This window comes from Podarcis filfolensis (genome assembly GCF_964270895.1).
Source record: "Podarcis filfolensis genome assembly, chromosome: 3".
NCBI classification, from domain to species: Eukaryota; Metazoa; Chordata; class Lepidosauria; order Squamata; family Lacertidae; genus Podarcis; species Podarcis filfolensis.
In genome coordinates, this window is record NC_139606.1 from 80,357,544 (window position 1) to 80,378,701 (window position 21,158).

General features: G+C 39.6%; 1 protein-coding gene and 1 long non-coding RNA gene across 9 annotated transcripts in view; both read right to left on the minus strand.

Moving 5' to 3' along the window:
• Positions 1 to 21,158, minus strand: part of SMYD3 (SET and MYND domain containing 3) — a 349,734-nt gene that overhangs the window by 258,079 nt on the left and 70,497 nt on the right. The window lies entirely within an intron of this gene.
• On the minus strand, positions 9,683 to 20,318 carry LOC310758323. Its single transcript, XR_014545713.1, has 2 exons — positions 20,220 to 20,318; positions 9,683 to 10,206 (listed from the first exon to the last, which is right to left on the minus strand). It is a non-coding gene; the product is annotated as an uncharacterized lncRNA (long non-coding RNA).

Consider the following 21,158-nt stretch of genomic DNA (forward strand, 5'->3'; position numbering starts at 1 on the left):
CTAACATGATTTCAGGGTTTAAACATAGAAACAGCTGCTTATAAAAACAGGGTGTGATTCAACTATTCTCTGGCCTGAACATGTTAAAGCTGCAGACCCAAATAGTAGAATGTGGGTCATACCACATAGCTGTAACATGGTGGAGGGCAATTTCAATTAGAGACTTATGGTGACAAGAAATGACAAATTCTTTCTCTACCCATTTCTTCTTCTTCTTAATTAAATTTATATACCGTCCTTCATCTGAGGGTCACAGGATGGTTTACAATATAAAAATACAAAAATACATAACATGGTAACAAACAAAAACAATTATCACCCTCCCCCCCAATTTAAAAGGCCATAGATCAGGATTCCTCAACCCTGGCCCTCCAGATGATTTGAGACTACAATTCCCATCATCCCTGACCACTGGTCCTGCTAGCTAGGGATCATGGGAGTTGTAGGCCAAAGACATCTGGAGAGCCGAGGTTGAGGAAGCCTGCCATAGATTGTTTAATTACTTCTACTCTATAATTCCTTTCCCCTGTACCATTTTCCCTTTGCTGGGTTTATTTCCACTCTTGCAGCCCAAATATGAAAAAAGAGGAAGGGTTTGTAGAAGGATCGGTGTCACTGCTGTACAAAAGAGGTAAACATTTTGCAACACATACCATGTGCATTTATAAAGTAATACTGAAAGCATTACCTTATTCAACATTTAGACAGTAAGAGCTGTTTGACAGTGGAGTGGACTCCCTTGGAAGGTAGTGGACTCTCCTTCCTTGGAGATTTTTAAGCAGAGGTTGGATGGCTATCTGTCATGGATGCTTTAGTTGAGATTCCTGCATTGCAGGCGGTTGGACTAGATGACCCTCAGAGTCCCTTCCAACTCTACAATTCTATGATTCCTCCCAATACATTTTGCATTTGGATTGCACAAAAGAAAGTTTTTTGGGGAGGACAGAAGGGGACGAATTTGCTGCATTACTTAGACTTGGGCCAACATCTATAAGTGCTAAGAGTAAAAAGTAGGTGTGTAATTTGGTACCGAATTCATCAGAAGTCATCAATTAGCATTAATCTTGTTTGACTATTGTAAAACACATTAATCTTTATATTCCAGGTTCAATACAGCATTATAGTGCAGCAGAACAAAGGTTCCCAGCAGAGGTGACATTGCTTAGGTTTAAACACACAATTGACCTGAAAGTGTCCCAAGAGGGTGGGACAAGGGAGACTAAATGTTTTCAACCCACCTTTGAAAATGTTTGAACTCTGCTTAGTTATAATTTGCAAAGCCCATTCGTGGCTAAGAAAGGTCTTTTAAACGATTTGACTAGCCTTTGTTAAAACCCATATCAACCCACAAATGCACAATAGCCACAGCAGCATGAAAACAACAGTAAAGTTGTTCTGGTACATAGGCAACATACAAAAACATCATGTGTAAAAGCAGTTTGACTTGAGATTAAAAGTCATTCTGTGTGATAACAAAAAAACAAAACAGCATGACTTCTGGCATAATGGTAAGCAATGCATTTGTGTGGAATATTTCAGGACTATTTAAAAGGTTCTACCCTGGACTCTATTATACTACTGGGTTTGTGTTTTTTTAACGTTTCATTTTGGGGAGAGCAATGACATTTATAATTCATTAAAACTCTGATTTAGCAGGCAGGAATTTTCAAGCTATCATGAGTAAAAACAATTTTTTTAAGTACACTAATTAAAAGCATTCCTGCATGAAAGTTTTTCAGGGCCCGAAGGTGCCCATTCAGTTATATGGACCTTTTCAAGGCATACATATATCCTCTGTTTCTCTGCATGGCCAATTAAGGAACAAAGCTTTTAACACACTAGGCCAAGAAACAAAAAATGCTGTGTTGATCTGGCAGCTGGCAGGTTTGATACCTGACACTGCTTTCTCCCTGTTCTTGAAAACACAGCTCCTCATACTATATGCTAATGTGATGCTTAGCACATTTTAAAGACTGCTAATAAGCAGTAAATTAAGCAAGCAGTAAAGCTTGAGAGGGTAGGTTTTAAGTTGGTGTAAAAACTGCATGCCTTTATTATGTCACTTTGTCCTTAAGCCCTCTCTCCTGAATGAAGTGTTTTTGGCTGTCTTTTGGCAGCCTGCAGTTATGCCACAGAAAGAAATGAAATCCCACATATCACAAACAAAGGCCTCTTCTGCACCTTACATTTAAAATCAGTATTATGCCACTTTAATCAGCCATGGCTTTCCCCAAAGTATCCTGGGAAATGTGTGTTGTTAAGGGAGTTAAGAGAGTTGTTAGGTGGCCCTCACAGAGCCTTAGTTCCCAGAGTTCCCTGGGAAGAGGGATTGAGTGCTACATCACTCTGGAATTGTAGCTCTGGGGCAATATGGGGTGGGGTGGTAACAAAACCAGGACTGTGCAGCAATCTGGGGGGAATTATCTGATTTGCCCTGCCATGGCAACAACAACACTGTTGATAGGAAGCTATTGCTTTGGTTCTGGGCAAATTGCTCCTGTCTTACACACATCACTTGTGTTCCTTCTTACTTGCCTTTCTTCTAAACTAAAAATCCCCAAATGTTGACACCTTTCTTCATACCAAAATTGTTTCATTTTGGTTGCCCTTTTCCAAAGCTTTTCCTGAACTACAATATCCTTTTTGAGGCCAGGTGATCAGAATTATACATGGTATTCAAAATGTAGTCTCACCATGGATTTGTATAATGGCCTTATGATAACTGCATTTCAACCCATTTCCTGATTAGTCATAACATGGAATCCACCCTGGTCACCGCTGCCGCACACTGGGTCAACATCTTCATTGAACTCTGCGCCACCTTCAAAGTCTTGTGTCACCAAGCCACAACCCATGGCTCAGCAACTGGTGGCCTCGGTGCCAAACTTGCTTACTGAGGTACATCATATGGCCCTTTCAAGTGCATCAAGGACTCAAAGCTACTCACCTCCTCCTGTAGTTGTGTGAAAATGAAGAAAAAGCAAGGGTCAGGCTGTATGAATTTGGAGTGCCCACCATTCCCACTTTGATGGGTCTGGGTATTCAGCTAAGTAAGAAACATCACAAAACTCTCTCATATTCTTCTCCTGGCCTGGTTGTTCCACAAAATTGTCATATTCAGGGCTATGTCAAGACATTTTGCTGCCCACAGCAAAGCAGAAAACAATAGCATAGCACACCCATGCTCAAGTCAAGGTGCATAGTACCCAAGACAGGCCAAGTCACAGTTCATCACTAGAGACAGAAAATGCTGCAAGTGCCGTTCTACGAAAATAAATCCAGAATAATAATAATAAAATAAGTAACTAACAATCTATGAAGGATTCAGGGTTGGCTGACTGACCAAAGTTTTCTTGGCACACATCTGAGATCTCCAAAGATGTGATGCAGTACAGAAAGCTTATGTCCTCTAATAATCTGCCCTGCATTGAACAAAAATATTTTACAAAATTATCTCAACCTACCTAGATTGCACAGAATTTACTATTAACATTCTGTACGAGGAAAACCCTTGAGACACACGTCCATCACAGATCTTCTCTATCTTAAATGTAAGAATATCAAAACTGGCATGAAAAGGATTTGGGAATTTTCCGAAGTAGCGGAGGTAGGTAAATTAAAGTAGGCTGGGCTTAAGCAATCGTTCAGGGAACCTTCAAAATTTAATTAACAGCCATCTACAGAGAAAATTCATTCAAACTTTATTAAAACCTGCCTAGCGCCATCCATGTCTATATTCAAAACTGTCTTTCAAATATGTCCTTGCAGATGCACCAATGGTTCTCCAGTATGGCTGCATTCTAAGCAGCTTCAGAATTAAGCTCTCTCCACTCCTGCAACCTTTTATGCAAGATATTTCTGATGCAAGAAAACAGATACCAGGCCAGAAACTACCTGGCCTTGGATGGGGGGCAACAGCAAGAATGAAACACAAATCACTGAAGTGAAGTGTCTTTAAAATAACTAATGTTCAGATGCATTCCTTTTCAAATGTTAAATGTACAGTATTCAGAAATCTAATATAGGACAGGATCCAGAAGGGAAAGTTGTCAGGATAGAGATCTTATAAATATGCCACACTAGGCTGACCTCAGTGCATAATAGTACTTGAACAGTCCTATTCCGCCAGATGCTAGGCAACTGAGGGGCTAGGGAATGTATTGAACCCCTTGGAAGTCCACAGCACTTTTCGTTACTCCCAAGACTCATAAGCAGCCAAGAACATAGGAAGCTGCCTTATATAGTCAGAATATTGGTCTATCTAGCTCAGTATTGTCTACACTGACTGGCAGTCTCTCCAGGTTTCAGACAGGGGGCATTCCCACCCCTACCTTAGAATGCTTAGAAGTGAACCTGGGATCTTCTGTATGCAACGCAGATGTATGTATGCAACCACTAGGCCAGGGTTTCCCAAACTTGGGTCTCCAGCTGTTTTTGGACTACAGCTCCCATCATCTCTAGCTGACAGGACCAGTAGTCAGATATAAGAGGAATTGTAGTCCAAAAACAGCTGGAAACACCCTGCACTAAACCATGGTCTTTTCTGCCATAAGAGGAAGATGAATCGGGAGTCCTCAGTGAAGAATGTTCACCTTCACCGTTATACTGAACCATGGAATTGGTAAACCCAAACCTCTTACAAGTATATTCTTTATCAGTCTACTGTTCCTTACGTGGTATTTCTCAGAGGTGAGAAAAGAAGGGCAAGAACTATTGGGGTAACATCAGCTGCTTGGACTCTGTGGAGCAGATTGAGTGGGAAGCAAGGACTGAAGTGAGAAGGAGACTATAGAAGAACACCACTGTATGAGCAGGAAAAAAATATCTGAGAAGAAATTAGCAGGCACACACACAACAAAACATGGATAATTTTGAAGATGAGAAACTACAAAAAATGCATTAGTAAGGCCTGATGTGACCATACCAAGTGCAAATGTTCATATGGGACACATAGTTTTTCACTATACATAGCGCCAAAATGATGAAGCAATTAGACAACATTACCTAGCCCAGTTTTACTATCCCAATAGTCCTATTTACAACTAGAGAGTCATTTCATATCATTTATCCCATCAATTATGTTAGAAATGCACTGTGTGAAATGCTAGACTAAACTAAATACATATTATTTAAAATTCAATTGCTCCTACCCTGGGCTTATCATTAAATTGATGTTTACAATCACATTTTTTAAAATTATTTTTTAAGCTTAGTTACCCTAATTTTAAAATCTTTACTTTTTTCTCAATAGTTCTCAACAAAACTGAGTGCTAGAATCTAATGAAAACAAAGAATGAAGGTTGGAACTTATTAAAAACCTCAACTATCATCAGAATCTCAATAGAAAACCCACTGCAGATGGAAATATTACCAATAGCAAGAAGAAGCAAGTGGTAGGTCCTCTGAGTAGAGAAGACAGAGAAGTAATAATACCACTCTATTCTGCCTTGGTCAGACCACACCTGGGATACTTGTCCAGTTCTGGCTGCCAAAAATAAGGAGGATGTTGACAAGCTGGAACGTGTGCTATGGAAGGGAAACCAAGATGGTCAAAGGTCTGGAAATAAAGCCTTATAAGCAATAGCTGAGGGAACTGGGTATGTTTAGCCTGGAAAAGAGTAGACCAGGCATAGGCAAACTCAGCCCTCCAGATGTTTTGGGACTACAACTCCCATCATCCCTAGCTAACAGGACCAGTGGTCAGAGATGATTGGAGTTGTAATCCCAACACATCTGGAGGGCTGAGTTTGCCTATGCCTGGAGTAGATTGAAAGGAGATACGATAACTATCTTCATATATCTAAAGAGCTGTCAGATGGAAGATGGTGCAAGCTTGTTTTCTCCTGCTCTGAAGGGTAAGACTCAAACCAATAGCTTTGGAAAGTGGTGGACTCTCCTCTTCCTTGGATGTTTTTAAGCAGATGCTGGATGGCCCACTGCCACGGATGCAGGAGGTTGGACTAGATAACCCTGGGGGTCCCTTCCAACTCTACAAATCTGTGATTCTATGCTCTGTCTCATTTCCGCACTCAACGTGGAGACTGTGCCCAGAAAATTCCAGGAATAATCGAGAATGTGACATCACTACCCCACTGTGAAACAACTATCAGACTCCTGTATAACCGTCTACAGGAGTCACAATAGCTCCTGGTCAGGGGAACAGAATGTCATGTATCTGCAGAGCATCTGCTCCTACCAGTCATCAATCACCAACTGAAACAATTGCCAATTGTTTCATGACAGATAGGCCATGCTGTCTTGCAACCAGACACATGTATGGGGTTCAGGGCTAGCCTAAGACATTTTACTGCTTGAAGCAGAGCCCAAATTTTCCCCCTCTCTCCAACTAAGGTCAACACAGTCTTGCTGCAGCATTCAGACACCAATTCTTGCCTTTGTTTTTCTCTCCTCACGGTGTCGCTTCACCCTCCTGAATGGCAGAACCAGCCTCCCTGAGGTTTACCAGGGCTAAGCAAGGCAAGGAAGCATACTGCTCTACAGTGTCGCATGGCATAACAGAACTGAAGATCATACCCTCAGTTTCTTATTCTTGTTCAGACATTTGTTTATTGAAATAAAGTCAGTAGTACTTTTATTTGGCTGTCCCTCATTGTGGTAAATTGTTTTACTTAAGGTCAAAGCTGATTTAAATATGGCTAGGCAAAAGGCCTTACATCTGTGCTTAAATAACAATTTCTCATTATGTTAGAACTGCCTCCATCTTAACACCAGTAGTCAGCTACAGCAGCTTTATGGTATGATGATGATGATGATGATGATGATGATGATGATAACGATTGATTCATCTTAAACTGGCACCAGACTCTAAAACTATGGGGTGAGATTCCACCATTGCTGTTATTTCAGCATCAGGCAAAGATTATCCTCTTTTCAACAAACCTTTGAGTTTTTCTGCTTTGTGGGTAATTTTTTTATGTTTTTATTCTTTATCTTCAAGGATTGTGATTTTCTTTTTGTTTCTTTAGCTCTGCTGTTTGTTTCTAATTTCTCTTACCTTTCTTTCTTTTTTTCTTTCTTTCTTACGTGCATGTTTCTTAATGACCTGTAAGCTGTTTACAGGTTTTGGGGAACCCAAAGCAAGATGCTTAAAAAAACCCCAAACAACTAAACAGATTGCAGTGGTATATACTGAAAACAAGAACATTTGAAGGAAATGAGTTCTACTTACGTGTTACTCTTTTTGTTCAACACAATCTTAGGCCATCGTTTCTGTTGCTGGTATTTATAAAACTTATTCTGTCCAAGGATATTTTTTTTAAAGGTTATCATTTTGCTGTATCCTTGCAAAACCAGGATTTCAATTACCCTGTCCGAAATATTATCAATTTGCAAGAATCATACTGACTGCTACAATAAGCAGCTAGTTCAGCAAGAAGGCTTTTCCTGCTAACATAAAGCATTACTGAAAATGGCTTGCTTGCAACTTACACAATTATATTGTTTCTGTAAGTGGGGTGGTGGGGTTGCTTTATTTAATAGGGCACATATTCACATAATAACGATCAGGCTTCCATGTATGAATTACCCTTTCTGATACAACCCCACACTGGGCAGAAAGAGTGACAAACAGATGGCCAGTGATAGCAGCTCTTGATAACAACAATCACTTGCTTGAAGGTCCGAGGGGGGAGACATTTCATCTTCCCCCACCCTGCCCTCTTCACCATCAGGTAATCAATCAGTGCTGTTAGAGATGGCAGTGCCAAACTTTGCATCACATTGGGAAGCAACAATTTAAGCACAAAAGATTGCTGCTGTTTTGCACACACTAATCACCCTATACTCAGAGTGGTATGTCTAATTGCAGAGAGGTAGCAGGTGTTTGTCTGGCGTAGGGCTGGGCGAAGCACCCCTTCCCACCTTTGACATTGGTGGCAAGCAGGGAAATCAGCTGCATCCATGGAGGTGAGAGAGAAAGTCATTTGACTCTCAGGAAGAGAAGAAAGATGAGGTGGTGCTTTTGAATTATTTTCTTAATTATTTCCATTAACTTCCTTAAAGGTTGCAAATGATGCTATGCCATCTTTTGTTTTTCCCCTACACAACACCTGGAAATATAAACTAATCATGGTGCTTCAGTTCCAGGGACGTTAAAACCCCAATTTTGAAAGTGCATAGCAGGAGCTGAACTTTCTACCCTCTTGGAGATTTAAAAAAACTCGTCCCAGTTTGTTAACATCTCCCAAGGTCTACCTGCCACCATCGAAACATTGCCCATCCCTTTCAACCTTCAGGAAGTGTCTCTCCCCATCCCACAACTCGCTCCTAAATATCACCAGGCATGGCTAAATGTTTGGCTCATATCTACTCTGTTGTAAAAACCAAGAGAACCAGCAACAAAACCCTGCAGCACAATAGAGGCTAACAGATATATAGTGGCAAATTTTTTATTGTAGAGTATTTGCAACACACGAGCAAACGCCCTGTGAGGTTACCACTGCAATGAGCTTCAAAATGTGAGGGAATAGAAGAGGCCTTTAGTCTCTGTTTTTCCTGAGGAGAAATATTGGAGAGCTGCCCCAACTATATATTGGAAGGAGAGAGAAAATATTTTGAAGTTTTGTTCATGGATGAGTGATACAGAATATCCATGAATCATGACTTGTAGCTGGAGCAATGGGACGATCCTAAGGGAATTCGCCTTTACAGAGAAACTATTCATATGTGGCAACAGGCTCAGTCTTATAACAAATGTCAGTTAACAAAATGCACTACATTTTCTGCCATATGTATCGTTAATTCAGAAATTTAGATTCCCTTTTCTAATTAAAAGTTGAAGTATTTGGCAATGAATACAACGTTTTAATTGCATTTTTGTTTCCATCCAATTGTGCAGAAGACAGTGTGCTCTAAATAAGAAGCAGTCCCCTTTGGCATCTTTTTTGCCAACATCCAATTTTCACTCAAGCTGTCCCGCAGTTTATAGTCACATTTCAAGAAAATATAGGTGAAGAGAGGATAGACCCCCAAGCTATTTTCTGAATGCTCTAAGGTTTAGATGGCAGGAACAATGTATTAAAAAAATTAATAATAAGAGTATGAAGTTGCATGGACCTTAAAAATTAATAGTATTACTGTAATGCTGGTGAAAGCAACCAGCAACACTGATTTTGATTTATCGAATGTATAATTAACAACCCTATTAGTAATATATAAATCATACCAAGATTATAGACTGGCTTAAAAGTAATACATAGCAAAACCATACAGAATTCAAGTGGAAGACAACGGATTCATTAAGAACGGTGGAATGTTAACAAGTTATTTCCTTGAAACAAAGTGTGAAATTCCATCAGGTTTAGATATATGGAGACAAAATAGAGAGCCTTAACATCATCCTGTTAATGGTGACTGTCACATCACTCTACCTACATTTAAAGAGTGTATTTTAAAGGAAGTGTGTGCACGTGTGTTGAATTTAACAGAGTTTTAATTGTTTCCAAACCAATTATATTACGGTTGCATTTAGTAAAGTAGGGAAGCATCTGGGAGTGCATGAATTTCACAGAAATTCATGGCTAAGACTATGAAAAAAGATAATAACCTTAGTTGTGTAATCTGAAGTGTAAAGAAGTTTTTGACTTTCCAAAACAGACACACCATCTGTACATCTTAATTAGATCTATGATGACTATCAAAAACCAGAAAGCAATTAAAGTTCAAGGATGCATCTGACAAATCAATTTTATTTTATTTGAAACTTAGATTTTCACAAACATTCCTAATTAATATCAAAGAGACGCCTACACACTTCTCTGCAGAGGTTAGCCAGAGTTCCTTGCAGATATCACTTCTGAATAAATATGGAAATTACACTTTTGGGTCCACACATTCAGCTGTGCGGTAAAATTGATAGGTGAATGTTTTCTCCATTCTACTACCTTCTCCAATTAAAAAAGAATAAAAATCAATATGAGTGTAATAGTTCAGAAAAAAGTAATTTTCACCAACTGACAAAGGATGTGAAGACTGAACACGTTCTACTTCAAGAAAGGGACTGCTTTATTGTAATCAGGGAGTGAGCATAGTCTTCAGTCTTTTCCAAGTGGAAACTATATAGCAGCCACTGGTTCTTGTGGTCTCAGATAATGTGCAAATAGAATATAGCTCCATTGCTGGGATCTGTATGTTTCAGGACACAATGGAAGAGTGCACCTCTGGGGGGGGCGGCCTGACTGACTCCAGCTACAAAAGATAGGTCTCCAAGTAGAAGTATATTGCAATAATCACCCATGTATTAGTATGAATTATTTGCGCATTGTTTAATATTAATATTAAAGTACTAATATGAATGTTTCCACCTATTCATATTAGTATGGTTATTTAAATATTATTATGTTGTATAATTGTTAGTAAATTCTCTTGAAATGTTGCTATATTTTATTATGCCAATTTGTCACTCTAATGATGGGCTACCACAGAAGGCAGTATTAAAATAAACATGATTATGATGCAGACATCCCATCACTAACTTTGTCTAATAAATTATTGCTTTTCTTGTTGTTGTTGTTAAAACTGCTATACCGTCCATCTGAGGTTCACTGGTTCCCAATATAAAAACACAAAGCTACATAACGTAATAACATACAAAAACAATACCCCCCCCCCAATTGAAAGGCCATAGATTGTTTAATTAGCCAAAGGCCTGGGAGAAGAGGAATATTTTTGCCTGACGCCTAAAGGTATGTAATGAAGGCGCTAGGCAAGCTTTCTATGGGCGAGAAGTCTCTGCAGAAAAGGCCTGTTCTTGTGCTGCCGCCCTCCAGACCTCTTGTGGAAGGGACACATGAAGAATGGCCTCAGAAAATGACTGCAGGGTCTGGGTGGGTTTGAGGAGAAGTGATGCTTGTGGCATTGCACTTGTGAGACATTTAAGGTTTTATAGGTCAAAACCAGCACTTTGATTTGGGCCCTGGAAGTAACTGGCAGCCAGTGCCGTTGGGCCAGGATTATTATAGTTCTCATTGTCAGAAGCTCCATACAAAGTTAACCCAGCCCTTAAATGACACTCTTGCAGCTAGACTGACTTGCTGGACAATCTACTTTCAGCCAAGTCGATACAGAATAAGGCGTATGTTTAAAAAGAACCAGAGGGAAGGCTCAGATTGTTGCCTCTGTCAACTTTTGGTCTATTTCTGACAACACAAAAATGAGGCTGACCAGCAGTGGCTCCTGAACAGCACTCATCAACTGAGAATGAGTGGTGTGATATAGGGACCAGAGATATTGTCCATCTCTACCTCTTGTTACATCAGAAGTTGGATCCAAGTACAGTTACAGAACAGAAGGAACTTTGCTGTTATCCATCTGAAAACTGGATCAGTGTTACCACAACACAACACAACACAGCTAGTAAAAATTCTCAAAGAAACAATCATGCCTTGCTATTCAGTTGCAAGTACTACAAAGTAATATTGTTTACCTAACTGTAAGACATGACAGTATATAATGTGCAAAATTGGTACATCTATTTCCCTGGATCCCAAAGTACAGATGGAAACTGCAGTGATTATTTCAGACGCTTTCCTCATGTTATATATAGTTTATACACACACACACACACACACACATCTATCTATCTATCTATCTATCTATCTATCTATGGATTTTTACTGGTATTAAAGCGCCCCCTACTGAGTATGAATTCTGATCCTTAAATTAAAACAGCCTGGCAAGTATCAGATTGCATTTGAGTAAAAACTATGTATGTCAGTGGCATCCAAAAGCATGCCTATAGTCTCAAAAATTGAAGGACTGAGCAAAGAGAACAGGAAAATAAAGAGTTGAGATGGGAATTAGATTGTGTAAGCTTCGTGAAGTAACTGCGCTGTGAACAATGTGGTATGTTCACACATCAGAGATGCGATAAGTCATCACAGATAGCCTTAAGACAACCAAAAAGCAAAAGAATTAATTTAAATTCAGCAGAATTGCACTGTTGTATACAAATGACTTGAGTAACAAGAAAATTCCAATAACAAGTATAAAAAGGTGAGCAGTCACTATCTAAGCAGCAACACTTCTGCAACAGATTTGAGAGTTATAACAGTTAACAAGTCCAACCTGAGTCAACAATGTTATATTGTGATTCAAAAAGTCAATGACAGTTCATAGTGCCTCAACAGCAGCACTGTTTCTAGACCCAGGAAATTACAGGACCATTCTTCTTCACACTATTGATAACTCATTTGGACTACTGGGGTCAGTTCAGAAAGGAATTTGGTTTGGAAGTGGACAGATCACTCTATTTCTAGCCCATATCCCTTTTGCATGAGTTCATTCAGTAGTCTATTCCCAACAAATTATGCACTAATCTGTGCTTTTAAAAATTCCATTGGAATCTGTATTTAAATACATTATTTCTTTCTTTAAACTACGCATTTCTAAATGTATTTTATTAAACACACACATTTTAAAACTCATTTTTGAGCTGATAACTGCAGCATAAAGTTCAAAGATATACAGGCTCTGAAGGATAACTACATTCCAATTCGTATTAGTCAAGTTTATTTCTCAAACATCCCTAATTGGGGTAGCTTTGAATGTATCCTCAAAACAGTGAGGCAGTCTCTTCCCCCATTTCTCCTTATTTTACCCCCTTGCAACCCCCATTGTCCTTACTAATCTGCCCACCTGTCTCTCTGGTCTGTCCAAACCCCATCACCATGGGAAAGGTAAGCCAGAGTTCTTTTACAAGGCATTTTCCCAATGAAGAAGTGATGCAGAATGACAGAATAGTAAAGGGTGCCTCCATTCTCAACACATTAAAAACAGAAGAAGCACTGACTCACACCAAAGACCCACCTAATACAGAATCCTCTTCTCATTGTGGCCAACCAGACACTCAAGGGAAGACCAAATCAGGACAAAAGCACAACAGCATTCTCCCTGCCTGCAAGTATAGTTTTTTTGTCTGTCCTGAAACTTCCAACATTCAACTTTATGTGATGACCCTAGTTTTGTGAGAAAACATATTCATATTCACTTTCCCCATCCCATGCATAATTTTATATAATTCCACCCTTTCTATTTCTGAAGCTAAAATGTTGTAAATGTTGTAATATTTATTCACAGGAGAATAAGTTGCAGCCTCAGGATCATTTGGTTGCCTGTTTCTGAACCTTGCCTGAAACCTTAAGAGAAACTGCGTATCTCCATATTCTATTTTAGGATGGTCCCAGGTTCCTGGAACCTCTGCTTAAAAATCATATCCAGTAACAGGACTGGAAATCTTAAGAGAACTGTGCTAAGTCAGACTAAATAAAATTTGGCTTATGGGACCAATGGTCTGGGCTCAGCATTGGGAAGCGTCACATGTTCATATGTGATTTCTTAGGTATGACTCACTGCTCATTTTAGAATTGGTATTATGGGCCCTGCAGAGATCCTCTGCCCCTGGATTAATGATTACTCTCCGGAATCCTGATAGTTCCAGTAAGATGCACAGCAATGCAATAACATTCCTGCCCTCGTGCAAATAGCTGACATGACAGGAAGATGCACATCAGATACCAGTAGGAAATCAGGGCATGCAGCAGTTTTTGAATTTTCCTTTGGGAAATTCTGAAATAAATCAGTAAGCAGCTGTATTTGTGTTTGCAAGATGCATAATAAAAAAGCAAAAGCATTTTGAATCTGACCATGACAAGCTATTTTCCTTTTCCACTTTGGTAAACTGAATCAGCTAGGCACATTCCCCGTTAATGACAAAAAGATGCAAGGCATTTTTTATTTCATTATTATGCTATATGTTCCCCCCCACCCCCAAGGAATAGGCATTATTGCCCAAAGTGATGAAACTTGCAAAAATTGTTGTCTGCTGTCAACCACCTAGTGGGGAGGTGGGGGGTGAGTATAATTCTAGCTGTGCATTACCAACAACCTCATTTCCAGATGGCAAATATTCTAAGCACCCAAGTGGAAAAGTTATTTTACAAGGAAATGAATTAAGACCACCATAAAATAAGCCTCTGTATTTTTAGGGAAGAAAAATAACACAACCTGTTTGAGTAAAGTCATGCAAGAGTGAGTCTATTTCTCAAAAATAAATTTCCAGATTATATTCTTGTGTATGCAGTAGAGCAATCAGTAAATAGAACATCAGATGGCAGAGAGTCAAGAGATCAATGTTTTCTTCTCTGGCTGTTCTACTGGCTCAAGCTTTCAGGCATTGTGCGAATCAGTTACATTCGAAGCCATATTCTACTTCCATTTTCCTTTCAACACTTGGCTCTGATTCAGTATTTTTGACCCACACTATTTCATCTCCTCAGTTAATTGCTTTTTGAGTTCTGCATATGTAGTTATCTTTCCTCATGAATTGGCCCATGGGGTTGGAGCCAGTAAGTTGTACTTAGGTCCCAGTGAAATGAATGAGACTAAGCAAGATCAATTTGATCATTAGCTTTCACACTAATTTCAATTGAAAGAAAAGCATGATTAATTTGATCTGGATCCAACCCATGAAAAATACAGATGTCCTGTGCATTTGACATCAATAGGAATCTGCAATGAAGTATTAGGTTGCATTAGGTGAGGTCTGTGTTTCATATATACCTTGGGGTAAACTTGGAATTGACATTTCCAACATTATAGATTTCCAAAATTCACACAATTAGAAGTGTACTTCTAGGGTACCAAATCTGCTCTGTTTAGAGCAGGCATGCATTAGTTTAGCCTTTCAAGAATGATATGTGGGTTTCCTTCTTTTAAAAAATGTATAATTAGTACAAGACCAATTTTTAAAATTTTTAAAAGGAGAGCAATCACAGTTATGCTTCTCCATCTCAAAGTGCAACCTAAGAACCCTAATCCTAACCTAATTTAATCTGCATAACACCTTACCCAATTTATCTGAAAATTACTACACGCTGAATCTGGGCTGCTTCTTTTTTATCCATACCCACCAACATTATCTCTCTCCCTCTCCCTCTCTCTCCTTCCACACACACCTTTTTGTTTTGCTCAGCATGATGAAGGGTTTGGAAGAACTCAAAAATCTGATTGCTTCTTTGTTGTGATTTTCTTAAATTAATTTTCTAACAGACCAAGGTAGTTCCCTGCATATATTTTTTTTAATATTTCCATATATCTGATATGAAATCCTCTCTCATTCAGGTCAAAATGATGTCATTTTGCCAGAATATCATTTGGCAGAATCTTCAAAGCTATCTGTTTCACAAAGCTAAAAGCAAGACACAAAACAGGAACAAGTTATGCATAACAAGGACAACCTTGAAAGAAAAGTTAAAGATGAAAGTCGGAATCCTGCTAGATTGCACCAATCCCATGCTTATAGAGAAGTGAAAAAGAAACTGCATCCTAGACAAAAAGGAGGAAAAGGAGTGACAGGAGGAAAGAGAAGTTTAAAAGACTCTGGGTGTCAACTCTCCTGCAGCGTCTGTAAAACAAATCTGTGCTTCGCATATTGGCTTAGAAGTCATCAAGGAAGACACAACTGTGCTGATATCCTACTCCATCATAATCACATCTGTCCATTTAAGTGAGCAACCCGTTGAGCCTTGTTCCTCTTTAAAAAGACAAATACTGATACGAACTGTTAAGTGAGGCATTCCTCGCGTTGATTCCAATTCTTATTCACTTGTGTAAGAAAAGGATATATATACTTAGCACATTATGATCTGGCAATGACACCGAGGCTACTTGGGTAAATAAAATTCCAGGAAAGTTTAAAGAGCCCAAAATGGGAAAGCAAGAGCATACCAGGCCTTTTATATTGGAAATGAGCATATGCATTGAAAGCTACCCTTAATATATCAGCATCAATTTATTTTCTCCCAAGGCAAGCTTCTAACACTTAATGGGTCAAAGATGTGTTCAAAGCACCTATGTCTGCAAAACTTCCAGATGTATCTCATCTAGGTTTCCAATAGTCACTGACTACTGCAGATACTGCAACCACTGCAGATCCCTCCAGACGAGTGTTATATTAGTCCAAATGGCTATAGAAAGTATTTGCATTCTGTGCTTGCCAAAGTTTCTAAACCAATCTGATCTGGAGGCTACCAAAGCATGGTTCACTGTGGCAAGGAACAACTGTACCTGGCCCACCAGCTAGATTTAATAATACGTAAAGGTCCAGTCATGGCCGACTCTGGGGTTGCAGCGCTCATCTCGCTTTATTGGCTGAGGGAGCCGGCGTACAGCTTCCGGGTCATGTGTACAGCATGACTAAGCCGCTTCTGGCGAACCAGAGCAGCGCACGGAAACACCGTTTACCTTCCCGCTGGAGCGGTACCCATTTATCTACTTGCACTTTGACGTGCTTTCGAACTGCTAGGTTGGCAGGAGCAGGGACCGAGCAACGGGAGCTCACCCTGTTGCGGGGATTCGAACCGCTGACCTTCTGATCGGCAAGTCCTAGGCTCTGTGGTTTAACCCACAGCGCCACCCGTGTCCCTTAATAATAGGTACTCCTTGCCTATTGCCTTTTTGATATTTTCCCTTACCTTCCATTATTTATTTTTGTTCAGTTAATCATGAAGAGCAGTCAGGAACTAGGGAGAACACTGATGGGCTGTTCCACATGAGATCACATTCCCTTTTCAACTAGCAGGAATGTAATTTTGGGTGCTATCTGCTCTATCAAGGGGAATGTGACCCCTTCTAGAACTGGCCATCTAATCCCAAAGCACCTCCAATTTACAGCATCTCCATCTTGTGAGGATTCAGATTTAGTCAGACCAGCCCCTGCGCTGCCACACCTGATTCAGGTAATAAGGATAAACAGAGCTGGGTGTCATCTGCATATTGGTGACACTGTGCTACATACAAATCCCCTAATTTCTTCAATGGCTTCATATAGTTAAAACAGCATGGAAGACAGGATGAAACTCTTCAGGTAACATTCAAGAGCAGTCCTGCAAAGCCACCCTCTGGAAATGGTCCCACAAGAGGGGCAGAACCACTTTTAAATAATATACCTCTCATGTAATTTCTCTAATGTACCCTCAGGGAATAACTGAAAGAAATAAATAGCATTTTTATATGAAATAATTTATTTACAGATGCTGAAATGCTTAGAAAATGTGGATTTAAAACATGCAGCTGTTGTGCTGACAGAGTTGAAAAGGGCAATACTAGCATCGTCAACACAAATGTCCATATGTCTAGAGACCTTTGAGAAATGGCTGTAATTGCCACAAACAGAATGGGGAATCCATTTAATATTTTGAACTGAACAAAAGTGGAGCACATGGCCTCATTATTTCACATTATATAGCCCCTGCAGAGGGCGTACAGAAAGGCAGATGAGAACCAGAAGCCCAAAGAGGATAACTGCTTTGTTTATTAGCCTTCAGAAAGCTCCCAGTCCAAGCCCCTTCTGATCCTGAAAGACACTTACCAAGAGAAAGGTATCAAGAGGCTATATAAAAAAGCTTCCTGTTACCTGTGCGCAGGGGATGGACACCTCTCCCAACACTGTGGAGAGAGACAGGTGGAGATGATCAGAAAATGATGGGGAAATTGGGTTTTTTTAATTGGAGTAAACTACAGGGGTGTGCTAGAGATGATGAGATAAGAAACTGCAAAAACAAACCCAGCTACAAGGATTTAAAAGGTTTGGATTGAGAGGGGATTTCATATTGGAAAATCAATAAACAAATATTTTTTAAAAACGAAAAATAGGCTATATTAAAAAAAAGGCCAAGGAGGACTGACTGCACTCAACAGCTATTGAATGGTGACTGGCAGGGGAGATGTGGAAAACCAGGAGGAAAGGTTGAAGAAAATGGAATGGAGAATGGAGTACTCTACAAGATCATGTTTCATTACAGGTCACACATATTTGCCATAGTTGTGATATTCAGGCTTCAAGAGGTATGGCTTATGAAGTATATGGAAGAGATGTTTCAGCAGGATTGGAAGAACCCAAAGGCTTACAGGGGTACAAAAATGATTGAGGGGGGTCCTAAGGGGAAGAAGCAATGAGGACTGAACATGCTGATCGGATGCAGAATGCTGACTGTCAGAAAAGCCGAGAATCAAGAGGGAATGGAATGAGGCGGCTGGAATCGTGAACAGGGAGCAGTCCATTCCACTTGTAGGTGAAAGGCCTACCCTCCATCTATTTGCCTAATCCCCCTTTAAAATCAACTAAACTGATCACCATCACTACGACTTGTAGCAGTCATTCCATAGCTTAAATACATGTTGTATGTGAAGCAGTACTTTTTGTAATATTTGTAGTGTCCAACTACGGCAGCAATGTTTGGTTTTATAGGGGACATCCAACTTTCAACCCGACTCAAGCTCTGCTACTATTTACTCTTAGCAGAAAAGTCACTCAGGTATATATATTATTATTTTCTCCTTCTTATTTTGCTGATGCTTTCTTCAATTTTAAACCTGAAGCAATACACAAGCTTAACTCTTGGTAATCAGTAAAAAATCTTTAATGCCATAAACTTTTTATTTTAACAAGAAAATCCCAATATCAAACATGTCAGGTTGCCACAGTGAGGGGGGGAAATCAATTTTGAAATCATGATGTTTATAGGCTTCTGAGACAAAATACAGCCCAAGAATTCAATAAAAAAGCTGACAGACATAAGCCCAAGACACTGTCATTTTTAGACAACTGACAGCATTTAAATATACAGCAGCAGACCCAGAGGTTATGGTGCCAGCTCTACCTATAAAATTAAAAGATTTTGACCTTGACATCAATAGTGGATGAAATCACAAGGCCTACAGAGTAAGATTCAGTGAGCAGCAAAGATTAATCGTAAAACAATTGAGATGACAGCAAAAGCAAAGGTGATGTGAATTCGCAGAACCAGAACAAAGAGCGTGCTGAAAGGCAAGCACAGCGATTCTGCAGTACAGGACCCTCTGCATAAAATGCAGCAGAATGAAACATGTTCCTGCCATCTCAGATTTGCTGCTCAGCTACAAGTCTTTCCGAGTTTCGAAGTAAATTTTATAAAACCCAGAAAGACCTTTCTGAGGAATAGAGGCATTTGAGTTCCAGCAGAAAGGGTTCCTAGACAGATTGCATATGCAGTAAGAATAGATTAAATATGCCACAGAGCAGCTGCAGAGCATTTTTCTCTGCACATGCATGGAGTTCCACACATTAAAAAATTAGGATGAAGAGACTCCTGGTCAGAGGGTGGCATTTATAATACACTTATGAATCTTAGCATTATAACCCTACAGATAGAAAGTCAGGTCTCTCTCTGTCTCAATTCCAACACTGCTTCTTCCAGAGAGCAAGTCAGACCTCTCTGTCTCTTTCAGCTAGCGGAGAAGGGAAAGAGATGCATGCCCTCTTCTGTTTTTCTTGCCTGGGCTTCTTTGGACTGAAGGGTGGGATAAAAATGTAATAATAAAGAAATCTCCCATAAGTGTTTTCAGGTGCTTAGGTTTCTGTGGCAACTTAGCAAAGAAATTTCAGCAGTCTCCTATTCTCTAGAATTCAATCCGCTATAAAATCGCAGGGTTGGAGAGAAATTCCATATTCTTTAGTCCAATCATTTCCTTACACACAGAAAGAAACATAGGAGAAACATATCCCATGCAATTTATGGTTCTTTTGTGATGTAACTATTTTATACTATTTTAACTGATTTACTGTGTGTTTATTGTGTATTTTTTCTGTGTTAATGTGCTGTTTGGGAGCGAAAAATCAGTACAGTGGTGCCTCGCAAGACGAAATTAATTTGCTCCGCGAGTCTCTTCGTCTTGCGATGTTTGTCGTCTTGCGAAGCACGGTCTGTCGCAACTGCGCCTCTTCAAGCGGCTTTAGGAAAAAAGCGAACGAACTCGCAAGACGTTTTCGTCTTGCGAAGCAAGCCCATAGGGAAAATCGTCTAGTGAAGCGACGCAAAAATGGAAAAACCCTTTCGTCTTGCGCGTTTTTCGTTTTGCGAGGCATTCGTCTTGCAGGGCACCACTGTATATAAATAAACCACAACATTGCTTTTTTTTTTTAAAACAAAAGTTAAGTATTGGAGGTAACTAGTTGCACTGAGTAATGTTGTAGATAGCCAGCTGGGAAAATATGCTAAGGATATATATGCTAAGGATATATGCTAAGCCTCCTGCTTGGAACATAAAAAGACATGTGAATGAAATGATTCGCCTGCAGTTTGGGGATCAATTAACAGGTGGTCACATGCCAAACATAATTAATATGTCATTCACTTAGGCTATGTAGATCATAATCTACATACCTTCCATTCTGTCCCTTTAGGATCACCCTAAGCCAGGGGTCGCCAAACTTTTTTGGATCAGCAGACACATTTCAAATTCTGAGACAGTGTTGTGGGTACAAGTCACAAAATGGCTGCTGTGGGTACATGGCATAACACAAAATGGTGGGAATGGCATACAAAAAAATTAGAAAGTTTAGTCATTGCTGCTCTTCTACCCTGCCCCCCAAATCCTCATATTTGCAGTTCAAATTTACCTATGTCCTGCTATTCCTGATCAAGGAGATCACACAATATTGATTTCTCAACACACACTAAAAACGTGATGCTACTGCCATCTAATAACAGAGAACATTCCCCCTTACAAGGGGAAATATACAAGATGGCCTCAACACACAACACACAGATACTGGTGTTGGGTTGGTGATCCCAGACATAAGCACATTCAGCAGAGCTGCAAACCTCAGAAATACATTCGATCAACTGAACACTTCACTTCTTTACTTATACAGTATTCACTTTTACCAAACTGGCGGCCCAGACAGAAAAAAGTGAGGAGGGAGAGAGCTCTTGGACCAGTCTGCCAATCATTCAGAGAAATACTGTATGATGGCATCAATCATACAGAATACAGAAAGGAATTATCTAAATCCAACAGAGAGCTACATGGCAAACTACTTGGGAAACAGAAAGGAGCTTCAAAAGTAGTTCGGATGAGGCTTGCAGAACAGGTGATCAATGAATTTAATAATAAAAATAAAAACACAACCTCTGCTGGATTTGTGAAAGCTCTTTAGAATAAGCCTGACCACCACTTTGGATTTCAGCCTATTTTTCCAGGCTAAATAGAAAATAGGCCCTTATAAAAGCACAATTAAATTATTGACTTTTTCAAGGATATTAACTAATTTGCTAAGCATAGAATTGTTTGTTTTGCTCTTTTCCAAAGAGTTTTGAAAG